Below are 12018 nucleotides of genomic sequence, written 5' to 3'. Positions count from 1 at the left end.
AATGCTGACGTAAAATCTCCCAGATGTTGGTGCTTCTGTCTCACATTAGCAAATATTTAGTTTGTGCCCCATTTTCTCCTCAGTTCTGAAATACTGATATCGAATTCTCAAAAATCTTCCCGCTTTTCTCTCCAGGTGTGTGACTGAGATCAGGGCTCTTATCGTACTGAGCGTGGCCCTGTTCTGCCAGGTGCTGCAGAGACCCCAACTGAGATCTGGGCCCTGTTCTGCCAGGCGCTGAAGAGACCCCAGGTGAGATCAGACCCCACTGTTGTGCCAGGTAAAACTGAGACCTGGACCGAGATCACGGCCCCCCTTGTGCCAGGCAGCGAACGACTGCGACCCAAACCGCTGCCTCCATTGTGCTGGGCACTTCAGAGACCTCGACTGAGATCTGTGTCCCTGTTGGGCCTGGCCCTGCACTGACCCTGACCCAGATCACGCCCCACCACTGTACTGGGCACTGCACAGACCCTGACAGAGCTCCTGGCCCCACATTTTGCCAGATGCTGCAGGGGCCCTAAACAAAATCAGGGATCCTGTAATGCTGGGAGTTGCAGAGTCCCCGACTGAGGTCAGACCCCTGTTGCGCAGGGCTCTGCACAGACACTGACCAAGATCAGGGTCCCCATTGTGACAGGTGCTGAACAGACACCAAGGGTATCTCTACCCTGCCACTAAAAAACCCCCAGCTGGCCCATGCCAGGTGACTCAGGCTCACAGGCTCAGGCGAGGGGGCTGTTTAATTGCAGCGTAGATGTCTGGGCTCGGGCTAGGGCCAGGCTGTAGGACCCTGCGAGGTGGGAGGGTGCCAGACCTTGGGCTGCAGCCCCAGCTGGAACATGGACACCACAATTAAACAGCCCCACAGCCTGAGCCGTGTGAGCCCAAGTCAGCGGGCACGGGCCAGCCTCCGGTGTCTGACTGCAGTGTGGACATGCCCACAGGGACAGAGAGGCCTTGCCCCAAAAAGCTGAAAGGCTAAATAGGCCAATGGTGGGAGGCGACTCTCCATTTTACAGATGGGGAAACTGAAGCTCAGAGAGCTGAAGTAATTTGCTCAAGTTTGCATGGAGAATTTGGGGCAAAACTGGGAACTGAACATAGATTGTTTGAATTCTTGCCTCTCCCCTTAACCCCAGGCCCAGCGTGTGTGTGTGCAGCGTTGTTTTGGTCAGTGTTTGCCTTGCATTGGCTTCCAAGGGAGACTGTGGAATTTCCTTCACTGGAGGTTTTTAAGACCAGGTTAGAGATACACCAGTCTGGGAATGTCTAGGGATACTTGGTGTTAGGGGGCTTATTCCTTCACCCTCTCACTTCCCTGGTCCTTCTTGCATGAATAAAGAGCAACAATACCCATAGTCCAAAGGCGCAAACAATTTGATGTTTTTTGGGGTGAACTTCCAGGAATCATGATTCCAGTTTCCTTCCTCAGTGTCCCCCTTCCCAGCTCTGACACTACAGAGCCTTGCCTGTGTCCCTGTCCCTGTTCCCATCCCCTGTTCCCATTTCCCCCTTTAGCAAAACATGATCCCAATTCCCCCAGTCCCTGTTCCCATTTCCCCCCCCATTATTTCCTGAGTGACTGCAGACTATATAGTAAAACCTGAGTTTTGCTTAGCTATTTCTTAACCAATCATTTTACTGAAATTTAACTATCCAATCCTAACATATTGTAACATGGTTATTTAACCAATTATATTCCACCACCTTCATTGGTTTACACCCAACAAAATTAATTGTACAGCAGACAGAAACAATCACAGAACCAGACAGAGACCATGCAAATAAACATACAGAACAATACAGAAGTGAGGATTTCACAACTACATTTATACAGACATAAGGGTTTTCCAGCTGTGTCTATTGATAAGTGAGTTTTTGCCAGACAGGACGCTATCAAACCAGGTTTCCTTTTACATCTTCTAGGCTCTTCTCTTTCTCTGGAGGTGACAGGAATATCAGGGCAGGATTGTATTCCTAACAGCCCAATAGCACCTTATTTCAATGTGACTAGTTTGGAATGTGAGGATGTGACCAGACACTTCCCAGCATATGGCTGCCTAACTACATCTTGGCTGAAGGCCTTAGCCTGTCGCAGTAAGAGAAGGCCATTCCACAGACAGTGATCTTTGATTCCTTCTTTTATACCTCTGTAACTAGCGAAGTGATAAGAATACACCTACATTCTTAAAGTATAGGCCTTTGCAGACAGGCCTGAATAGCTCTATCCTAACACTCCACCCCCTTTTTTTTTCTTTTTCTTTTGAGATCCTCCTGCCCAAGTATCCCTGGAAAAGCACAGGACAGATGGCGACACATTTTCTGATAGGGCCAGGCATCAAGGTGGAAGGTGTCGATATTCCATTTGTCCCACTGCCCCTTGTGTAGTCCCGTGCCCTGCACCTTCTCTCATACGGGCATACCACACCTAGTCCAATTAGTGTCCCAGACTTCCCATTATATTGGGCCCGGGTTGTCTTGCACACTGCGGGGTGGGAAGGGCTTACTACATTACTTATAGGTTATCTGCATATGCAGCATGACACAAGTACTGTTAACAATATACAATGCACAGCAATACCGAGTCCTGACCACTGCAGTATGGTCTCACGTCCAAGCCACGACCGAAACACTGCCTCTCCTCCTTCGACAGGGTCCGGATCTTAATGTGTCCAGTTGCTGGCAGCTGCAGCAAGCTGCCCATGCAGGTTTTACGTGCTTTTGTCCATATTATAAGTCCATTGAATGTCCACAGAGAAATGGGTTATTGTCCAAGCCAACGTAACCACTTGGTATGGAATCAGGCGGTATGCCCTGGTTCAATTATTCACAGCAATAAGATTTACAGATCCATTTGTGCACCAAAGTCCAGATAGCAGCATGTGGATGTGTGTAGTTTGGTTGGGGCTGGTGTAATTGTGCCCCCAGAAATATGTACATTTCCAGCAAAACCCCTCCTACACAGTACGCCCAATTGTCCACCCCTTGCCATAGGCCATTGATCCTACTCCTGCATAGTCATAGGAGAGGGGCACAGCCAAACATTTTCTTTGATGTGCACCATTTTTCACACCCCTCCATTGATTCCCACTGAGCTCCTCCCCTTCTCCTTATTCCCATAGGGCTTGTGGGGCCCACCTTAGTTGCCGTTCTATTTCCAGGCACCATAGTAGCCATTACACAGGTGCTGGCCTCCCAGTTGAGCATTTTGCATTCCCATATACCTCTTCCTCTCCCCCCAGGTCAGCCTTTTGAAGCCATCCCCCACCCACATCATGCTAGCAGCAAGACCAACACCACAGACAAACACCACACAACATAAATCTATTGTATTCTGGGTTATTCTTCCACTGGTGCCAGCATGGTTGTAGAGTGTCTGAAAAACAAAAGAAACAATTTCCACCCCCCCTGGTGGGGTCAGATTATTTCTTAATAATAATACCAATTCCTTTTACAAATGTCCTTGCTAATTGCAGGAAAAACAGAAGAATTACCTTCAGGCTGTCCTTATTCTGTTCTATAGTCAGGCTAGTGAATTACCCCACTCACTGATCATTCATGAAATTTATGAGGTGGCGTGCCTCAGTTTCCCACAGCTTCAGATTTCTGCTCTGTGTACACACACACACTCGCTCTCTCTCTCTCTCCTTAGGGTTAACCTGTCCCCCTTATTTTCAGGCTTGACTTGTTTTTTCACCTCCCTTTTCTGGAGGGCCATAATCTAAGTCTTCTAGTAGCTTGTTTGCTGACCAGATGCATTCATTATTCTCAGGTTCTTTGTGCTGCAAATGGCAGTTTCCTCCTTCCCCCCATCAGCTGGGTAATTTGCATCCACACAGAGGCTTTCTTGGCTTGCCTCTGGATTCAAAGCTATCAGCAGCTCAGAGACTGTTTCAAAAGGGACACATTTCACTTCCACCGGGGTTCTTATTACTGTTCACTTTCATCTTCTGCTCCAAAACACTGCTCCAAAGATCTGAAAAAGAAGCACAATCTACTATGCTCCTTTTGGAGCCCTAACAGGATTTTAATTAAGTAACATGTTTTGTTTGCATTTCTTTTACTCCTTTTCCAATATACACTGCACCCCCCACCACTTGCTAGTCACATTCCCAGACCCCACTGACAGGCCCTCCCCACTGATAGTGACTTTCTGACTCCAGCCCCACTCCTTTCCCCTGTGAAAAGACATCACCCAGGGCTCCCTGCCGGCCATGTGAGTGTGGGGCAAGAAGAATCCCTCCCATTCTGTTGTTGATTCAATATCCTTGTATAATCCCCTCCAATTTCCCATCTTTTCTCTTCAACTGTTAAATGGTGACACAAAATCTCCCAGATGTTGGTGCTTCTCTCTTATATTGGCAAATATTTAGTTTGTGCCCCATTTTCTCCTCAGTTCTGCAATACTGATATTGAATGCTCGAAAATCTTCCTGCTTTTCTCTCCAGGTGTGTGACTGAGATCAGGGCTCTTATCGTACTGAGCGTGGCCCTGTTCTGCCAGGTGCTGCAAAGACCCCAACTGAGATCTGGGCCCTGTTCTGCCAGGCGCTGAAGAGACCTGAGGTGAGATCAGACCCCACTGTTGTGCCAGGTAAAACTGAGACCTGGACCGAGATCATGGCCCCCCCTTGTGCCAGGCAGCGAACGACTGCGACCCAAACCGCTGCCTCCATTGTGCTGGGCACTTCAGAGACCTCGACTGAGATCTGTGTCCCCGTTGGGTCTGGCACTGCACTGACCCCGACCCAGATCACGTCGCACCACTGTACTGGCTGAAGGCCTTAGCCTGTCACAGTAAGAGAAGGCCATTCCACAGACAGTGATCTTTGATTCCTTCTTTTATACCTCTATAACTAGCTAAGTGATAAGAATACACCTACATTCTTAAAGTACAGGCCTTTGCAGACAGGCCTGAATATCTATATCCTAACACTTGGTTCTGCCTCAGCACAGGGGGCTGGAGTAGATGACCTCTCAAGATCCCTTCCAGGCGTACATTGAAATAATTCTCTTTTGTGCTGTGTCCTGTTCTACGCTGAGCTGTTTTGCATGGTGCCATTTGGAACTGTGATTGCCCCATGTTGTGTTCCATACCTTTATGGTGCATTGTTTTGCCTCAACTTGTTTGGTGTCTGTGTTGTGTTGATTTGAGTTCACCTATTTTGTATTGTGTACTTTTGTCCTAAGGTGTGTTAGTTTGCATTGTGTTGCTTTCTTCTCCTTAGTATTGTGTCATTTTATGCTGTGCAATGTAGGTTTTTGTGTTGTTGTTGTTTTTTGAATGGCCTGACATCATGTTGTCGTGCGGTTTTTCTCTGTATGTTGTTTTATATGTATATATTGCATAGCATCCTAGACATGTAGGGGTAGATAGGACCTCAAGATGTCATCAAGTCCAGCTCTCTCTGCCGAGGCAGGACCAAGTATCTGTAGATTCTCTGACAGAGCTTTGTCCTACTTGTTCTTAAAAACTTCCAGGGACAGAGACTCCCCAGCCCCCCTTGTAAGACTATTCCAGAGCTGACCTGCCTTAGCTCTAGGGACACCCACACAGACTGTAGTGGTGAGCAGCTCTGGAGAGAGAGGAGACCCCAGTGAGTGGCAGCTGGGTAAAGAGACTAAAGTTGGGAGGAGAAACATTGACGTGTGCAAGGTCACCCAGGCTGTCCGTGACCGAGCTAGAAATAAATCCCAGTTCTAGTGCCACTGTACTGCTGTTTTGGGCACTGAAGGTCTCTGCCACCCTGGTGTTTTAGGCACTGGTGCAAACCCTTAGTACAGACAGAATTTACACTAGTGCGCTCTGGCACTGGTGCATCATGTCCCTGTTTGAAGGCTTGCAGGAGATGGGGGGCAGTGACCTCCCTGAGGCCTGGGGCTGGCTGAACAGTGCAGCTGGTCAGGAGGGCAGCAGTGAGTGCTGGAGGTATGAGCCAGGAGCACAGCCCCACAGGACTGGACACTGACTTCTCCTGACCCAGGGGACACCCCCCAGCTGTGTGCAGGGACCGCAGCTGAGCTGCCTGCCAAGACAGCCTGTGCATCCATGGACAAACCACCTCTTCCTGCAGCCTAATACAGTGGGGTCTGGGGACCTTTCCAAGCTGCGAGTGACGGGGCTCTGGAGTTACTGGGGTCTGTTCCTGGCTCTGTCCCTGACCTGCTTGGTGACCTGGGGGAAGTCACTGCCCCTCTCTGTTTTCCTCCTCCCCATTGTCTGCTTGGATTGTGATCTCTTTGGGGCAAGGACTGTCCCTCTCTGTCTGTGCCTTGCCCAGCAGAATGGGGCTGCTGATCTCAGTCAGGGTCTCTGCCATGTGCTGCACGATGGGGCCCTGATCTCCATCAGTGTCTGTGCAACGCAAGGCACAGCTTATAGACTCACAGACTTTAAGGCCAGAAGGTAGAGGTGTATGTCAGATGAGGTCTCATCAGTGCCTTGTATAACAGTACTGACCCTTTCATGTGTCTGCTGGAAATACCTCACCTGATGTATCCTAGGACTGCATTAACCTATTTCACGGCTGCATCACATTGGCAGCTCATAATTATCCTGGTGATCAACCAATACACCCAGGTCTTTCTCCTCCTCTGTCACTTCCAATTGACAAATCACCAGCCAGGGCCTGCAGTCTGTCAGGAGAGGTGTGCTGGGTTGTATTTAGGAATCTGAAAATAAAAGGTGAAGACGGCTGGTTCACAATATCCAATGAAATCTTGCAAACAATTATACAAATGGACCCTACTTCTGTTAAAACAACATGGTATTAATACTGATTCAAAACTGACATTAAAATTAGGAGAGAAACGCATGAGAAATGAACTGACACCTACTTACCATTTCTTAATGCCTACAATTTTGACACTCCCTCACAGCATCTTTCTTTCAAAGCGTTGCACAGCACACAGTCAAGTTAATGAATGGAAGCACACCCATTATTGACTGCTTTGTGCTGCATGAGCATCTGATTAAGCACCTAATTACAACTGTACCACTGTAAGTGGAAATGCATCAACCCAGCTTAGCTCCACGGTGTCTAGATGTGAATGAAAAGTTTCCAAGGCTTTGGCTACACTTAGCACTTCAAAGTGCTGCCGCGGCAGCGCTTTGAAGCGCTAAGTGTAGTCGGAGCACCAGCGCTGGGAGAGAGCTCTCCCAGCGCTGTCCGTACTCCGCCTCCCTGTGGGGATTAATGTACAGCGCTGGGGCTCTGATCACACTGGCGCTTTGCAGCGCCGCAATTTGCAGCGCTGGAGAGGGTGTTTTTTCACACCCTGCTGCAGCGCTGCAAATTTGCAAGTGTAGCCAAAGCCCAAATGGGTCACTTGCTGGAGGATTCTCTGCAGCTTGAGGGCTTCAAACCACAATTTGAAGACTTCAGTAACTCAGACGTAGGTTAGGGGTTTGTTATAGAAGTGGATGGGTAGGATTCTATGGCCTGCTTTGTGCAGGAGGTCAGACTAGATGATCATAATGGTCCCTTCTGACCTTTAAAGTCTGAGTCTACATGGCAGAATGGTTAATGAAGAAAATACACTGAAATGCCTCTACGCAGTCCTGTTGACTTCTTCTCCCAACCCACCCCCCTCATGAGTTCTGGCCTCTTGGTCAACTCAGCTCCCAGACCCCCATCAGCTGTGCCCTCTCCCAACCTAACCCATTTCTACTGCAATTCTTCACCCTCCTCATCCAGGCAGGGGGTTGGTGCTGCAGCCCCTAAGGTACCTGCGTTAATCACTGTCTCTCATACTGGGGCTATTTAGATTTCAGGGAACGATTCAGAATTACTGACGCTGGGAGGTGGGAGAGAGGAGAGGCTGAGAGAGCGTGTGCTCTTACGGCCACGTTCAATTCTGGTAGCCTCCATGTTACCTCATCCTCCCCCATATGTCTCCGCTCATGTCAGTGTCACCTGATCATAATGCCACTGGCTTCAGCAGAGCTCCTAGACAGGAGCTACATCACGAGAGGGTTACGGTACTGAGAGTAAAATACATCACAGGGAGGGTGTAATTATCCTGAAGTGAAACATTCCAGTCTAGGAAGTACTTCATTACTTAAAATTATGCTTGACAGGATTCGATTTTTATGAATAAATTGCAGTAAATGTTAATTTCACTGTACACACACACACAGATGAAAAAATATTTATATAGGTAATATACAGAAATGCTTCTGGAGAAAGTGGAGTTTGATTTAAGGATATTTACACTGTATATTTTGGGTGTGACATTGACAATTTCTCTTTGAACAGTTATATGATTTGGCTTTTGGACTCTCAACAGTTACTGTTATTAAATAATTGTCTAACGACCCCCATAACTTCCCACAGCTCTGAACATTGAAATTGTGAACGTTGAAAAAAGGGTTTAAAAATAAATATCGCTATCTATTGAAATTAAAAGAAAGAAATAGACACAATGAATTTTGTCAAACCCACTTAACAGCAATTGCAATATGCTAGGGGATGGAAATTCACAACTAAGGCACCAACCTTAATTCTGCCCTGTAGTGACACCAGGCAATTGCCGTAGGGCTACGAATTAGGCATTTTAGTGTATATGGTTCCAGATTACAAATCGGTATGATCTAAAGACATGAGATCTTTTCCTCAGGAAATCACCGTCACTGGGTTGTTTCTCTTAGTGGTAATTCCCAGAAGTGAACAGATTAATAACATTTTATCAGCTATGAAGTGGCCATTTCAGATTTCTGGGGAGTGTCTGTTATTTTGCACTAGGTCCTTGGAGACGGAATCTTGGTTTCATTTTAACTTCTCCATGCTCAGCAGCTTCTGGAATTTGGTTCAAAGTATTTACATGTTTCTCTGCCCTATTCTTAAAAGTGCTGCTTTAGAAAGTGGGGAAGGGCAGGAACTGACTGCAGGATCAGTAGCTGAGTCCCTTAGATATTTATAGCTCATCGGAAGGAGGACGGGGATTGGTGGGTGTCTGGGGATTTAATAATAAACACACAAATATCATTGTTCTTAGTGAATTTTCATCTTCTAATTCCCATAACCCACTAATTATCCCTGGCTGCCCCCGGCAGTCTGAGGACGGAGAACTAGTCAACTCCTGTGGCCAGTGTGGAACCGAAGGCACAAGGATCTTTCAGTGGCTGACTCAAAGTCACCCAGAGTGAATTTCACTTCACTGGATAAAGCCCTAGTTGCTGAGCTCTGCAGAGGGGTGGGGAGGTGAATTCCATCCCCCATTCTTGAGCAATTCTCACCCTGATCTCAGACACTACCCCACCTTCCCCTGCAGTGATGGACCCACTTGATGCTGCCAGAGCCAGCTGCCATGCGAGCTAGAGAGGGCAGAGGCCCAGCTCTAGAACTGCTCCCCCTGCCCACAGCCCCCAAGCTGTGCTAGAGTTGCCCTGACTTTCCAATCTGCAGATCAGTCCGGCTGTCCCCAGCCCGTGCACCCACCACACACAATCTTTGTGACAACAAACATCCCAGGTTTGGGAAAGACCATCTGGGGCTGGCTGCAGTCTCCTGTTGCTGCTGTGAGGGGAATGGGGTGGTCCCTCACAGAGGATACAAACATACCCAGGGGCAGAAGGGAAATGTAGTTTCTTCCAGGGGTTTGAAATGTTTGGTTTAGAGTCCTGAGCTCTGTCTTCCTGTTTGTCTCCTCCTGCCACTTTCAGAGCTCTTGGAGAGACAAGGTGGGTGAAGTAATTGTTTTAGAACCAATTAAAAATACCTCTTTGCTATCCTGGGACCAACATGGGTACAACAACTTTCCCCTTTGTACCCCCTCCCCATCACACCTCCCACTCAGCTGAGACTGTCCCATGTGATAGGAAAATAAGGGTTCAGTCCTGTCGCTGGATTGGGTCTTGCCAGCACTAACGGGAGTGAAAGCCTGTGTGCATTAATGACAGCAGCAGCTCTGGGACTCAACACATAGGGAGAAGAGATGGGAGGGAGCAGGTTGTGTTTGTGCCAGGTGTGAGTTACTCATGTGGGAATTCTTCACCGCTGCGTACGCACAGAATTCGCGTCCAGCGCAGAATTTCTTTTTTTTTGGCTTGAAGAAGATACGTTCTGCCTGAGAAGTGCTACAGTTCTGCCTTTCACCCACCAGAGGCCCCTGTGGCACCAGAACAGGCAGCAGCCAGCTGGGTTCATCTTGGTGGGAATTTGTTGCCCCGAGCTATACCCCAAATGGGAGGAGAGTTAGTGGGTGCAACTGGGGAGAGTCCTGAGACACGGCTGCTGCTGGGGGTGGGACAGGGTGGTCATTCTCGACTCGCAAGAGGGTGTGGAAAGGGCACAGGAGGAGCAAGTGTCCCCTATGGAGACTGCCCAGCCCCGGGTTATCCAGTCCCAGATGCTTCTTCCCCCACCGTACCCCAAACCTCTTCACCCCTCCAGCCATCAGTTGCCAGGCTTCCCTCGCTACTAGCCCTTCCTGACTGCAGAGACCCTCTGAGCCAGTTGTGTGTCAGGGCTCAACCCTCTGGCTGCGTCCTCAGGGCACTTTCTTCCTCTCTCGGGGCAACGTGCCACAGGGGCCCCACAAATCTACATTGCTCAGGCTTTGGCTTCAGCCCCGGGTGGGGGCTCAGGGCCCTGGACTTCAGCCCCATGCGCTGGGACTGGAGCTTTCTGCCCTGGGCCTCAGTGAATCTAATGCTGCCCTTGCTTGGCGCCCGCCCTGAAACCTGCTAGTGGCCCCCAGGGGGCCCAGGACCCCTAGTTGAGAACCACTGTCTTACCCCACGAATCACAGCAATGTTCAGGTTACTGCCAGTCATAGAATCCTAGAATATCAGGGCTGGAAGGAACCTCAGGAGGTGTCTAGTCCAACCCCCTGCTCAAAGCAGGACCAATCCCCAACTAAATCATCCCAGCCAGGGCTTTGTCAAGCCTGACCTCATGCCAAAGGACCAGTCACTTACTGAGGTCAATTGAATCTTAGATCTCACAACAAAGACAACACTTGTAGCCAGTCCTGTAATAACCTGTATTAAGATTTATTTAAAAGGAAAGGAGAGTTGTTTACAAAGTTAAAGCTGGTAATCCTATAGATGCAGACGAGTTACAGTCTTAAATTTCAAAAGGTAATAGAAGCTTCTATAATAAGCAAGCTCTGCATATTCTTTAGGACTAACCCAGCCTAAGCAGCTGGGGATCTCGTGCTTATGCCTAGAAACTTTGCCCCCCCCCTCCCCCCGAGTCCAAGCAGCATACAGTTCATCAGTTCCTTCTGCATGGGGTTTTTCATCCCCTTCCTGCCATGTGCTCTGAGCTGCAAAGTCAGCTAATGGGAAGTCAAGAGCACAACAACAGTGTTTTGTCATCTTTAACATCCCATAATAGTCTATCTGGTGTTGATGGACCTTTCCTGCCAGGCAGGGTGTAATGCATTCCATTGCCAATCAGCACTTCACCTCGGTAAAGTCTCTCTCCTGTCTGGTGATTTACAGAGCCACAATGCAACTAGTCAGATATTAACCCAGGCAGCAACTCACAAGCATTCAATAAAGTGTAAGCGCATTCTTATAATCCTAATACTAACACAGGTGAGTCAGACTGATTCCAGCGATGCGTTTGTCCCTGTTCAATGAAGACATGGGGGCTTTTGCAAGAGCTAACACCTCATCTGCCAGTGTCACAGGCAGGCTGGGCAGGGATGGTGTCTCTAGCCTCTGTTTCCCAGAAGCTGGGAATGGGTGACGGGGTGGATCATTTGATGGTTACCTGTTCTGTTCATTCCCTCTGAAGCACCTGGCATTGGCCACTGAGCTAGATGGACCATTGGTCTGATGCAGTGGGCAGCTCTTATGGTCACAGTCTGTATGAGGAGTATCTACTCATTGGGACTCACTGGGGAGCCACAGAAAGGAACAAGATGTGCTGAGGCAAGAAGGCCTCAGTGCCCCTGGGGTCACACTTGCCAGAGGCTAAAACTAGGCCCAGCCCATGAAGGGGGCACTGCCAGGAGAGATTGTATAAAGGCTGGAGCATCAAACAGCTTTGTAAACCTGAGAGAG

General features: G+C 48.7%; 1 protein-coding gene and 1 long non-coding RNA gene across 3 annotated transcripts in view; one reads left to right on the top strand and one right to left on the bottom strand.

The window, feature by feature from the left end:
- LOC120381724 (zinc finger protein 850-like) overlaps nucleotides 1-12018 on the bottom strand; it is a gene marked incomplete at its 5' end in the record, with an annotated part of 179523 nt that overhangs the window by 34197 nt on the left and 133308 nt on the right. The gene's annotated exons all lie outside the window — the stretch shown is intronic.
- Nucleotides 215-12018, top strand: part of LOC120381726 — a 34685-nt gene continuing 22881 nt past the window's right edge. For both annotated transcript variants that reach the window (XR_005588142.1, XR_005588143.1), the window contains exon 1: nucleotides 215-252. This is a non-coding gene — a long non-coding RNA (uncharacterized LOC120381726). The remainder of the gene's footprint in view (nucleotides 253-12018) is intronic.

This window comes from Mauremys reevesii, linkage group 14 (genome assembly GCF_016161935.1).
Source record: "Mauremys reevesii isolate NIE-2019 linkage group 14, ASM1616193v1, whole genome shotgun sequence".
Lineage (NCBI taxonomy): Eukaryota > Metazoa > Chordata > Testudines > Geoemydidae > Mauremys > Mauremys reevesii.
This window is presented reverse-complemented; position numbering and strand designations above follow the sequence as displayed.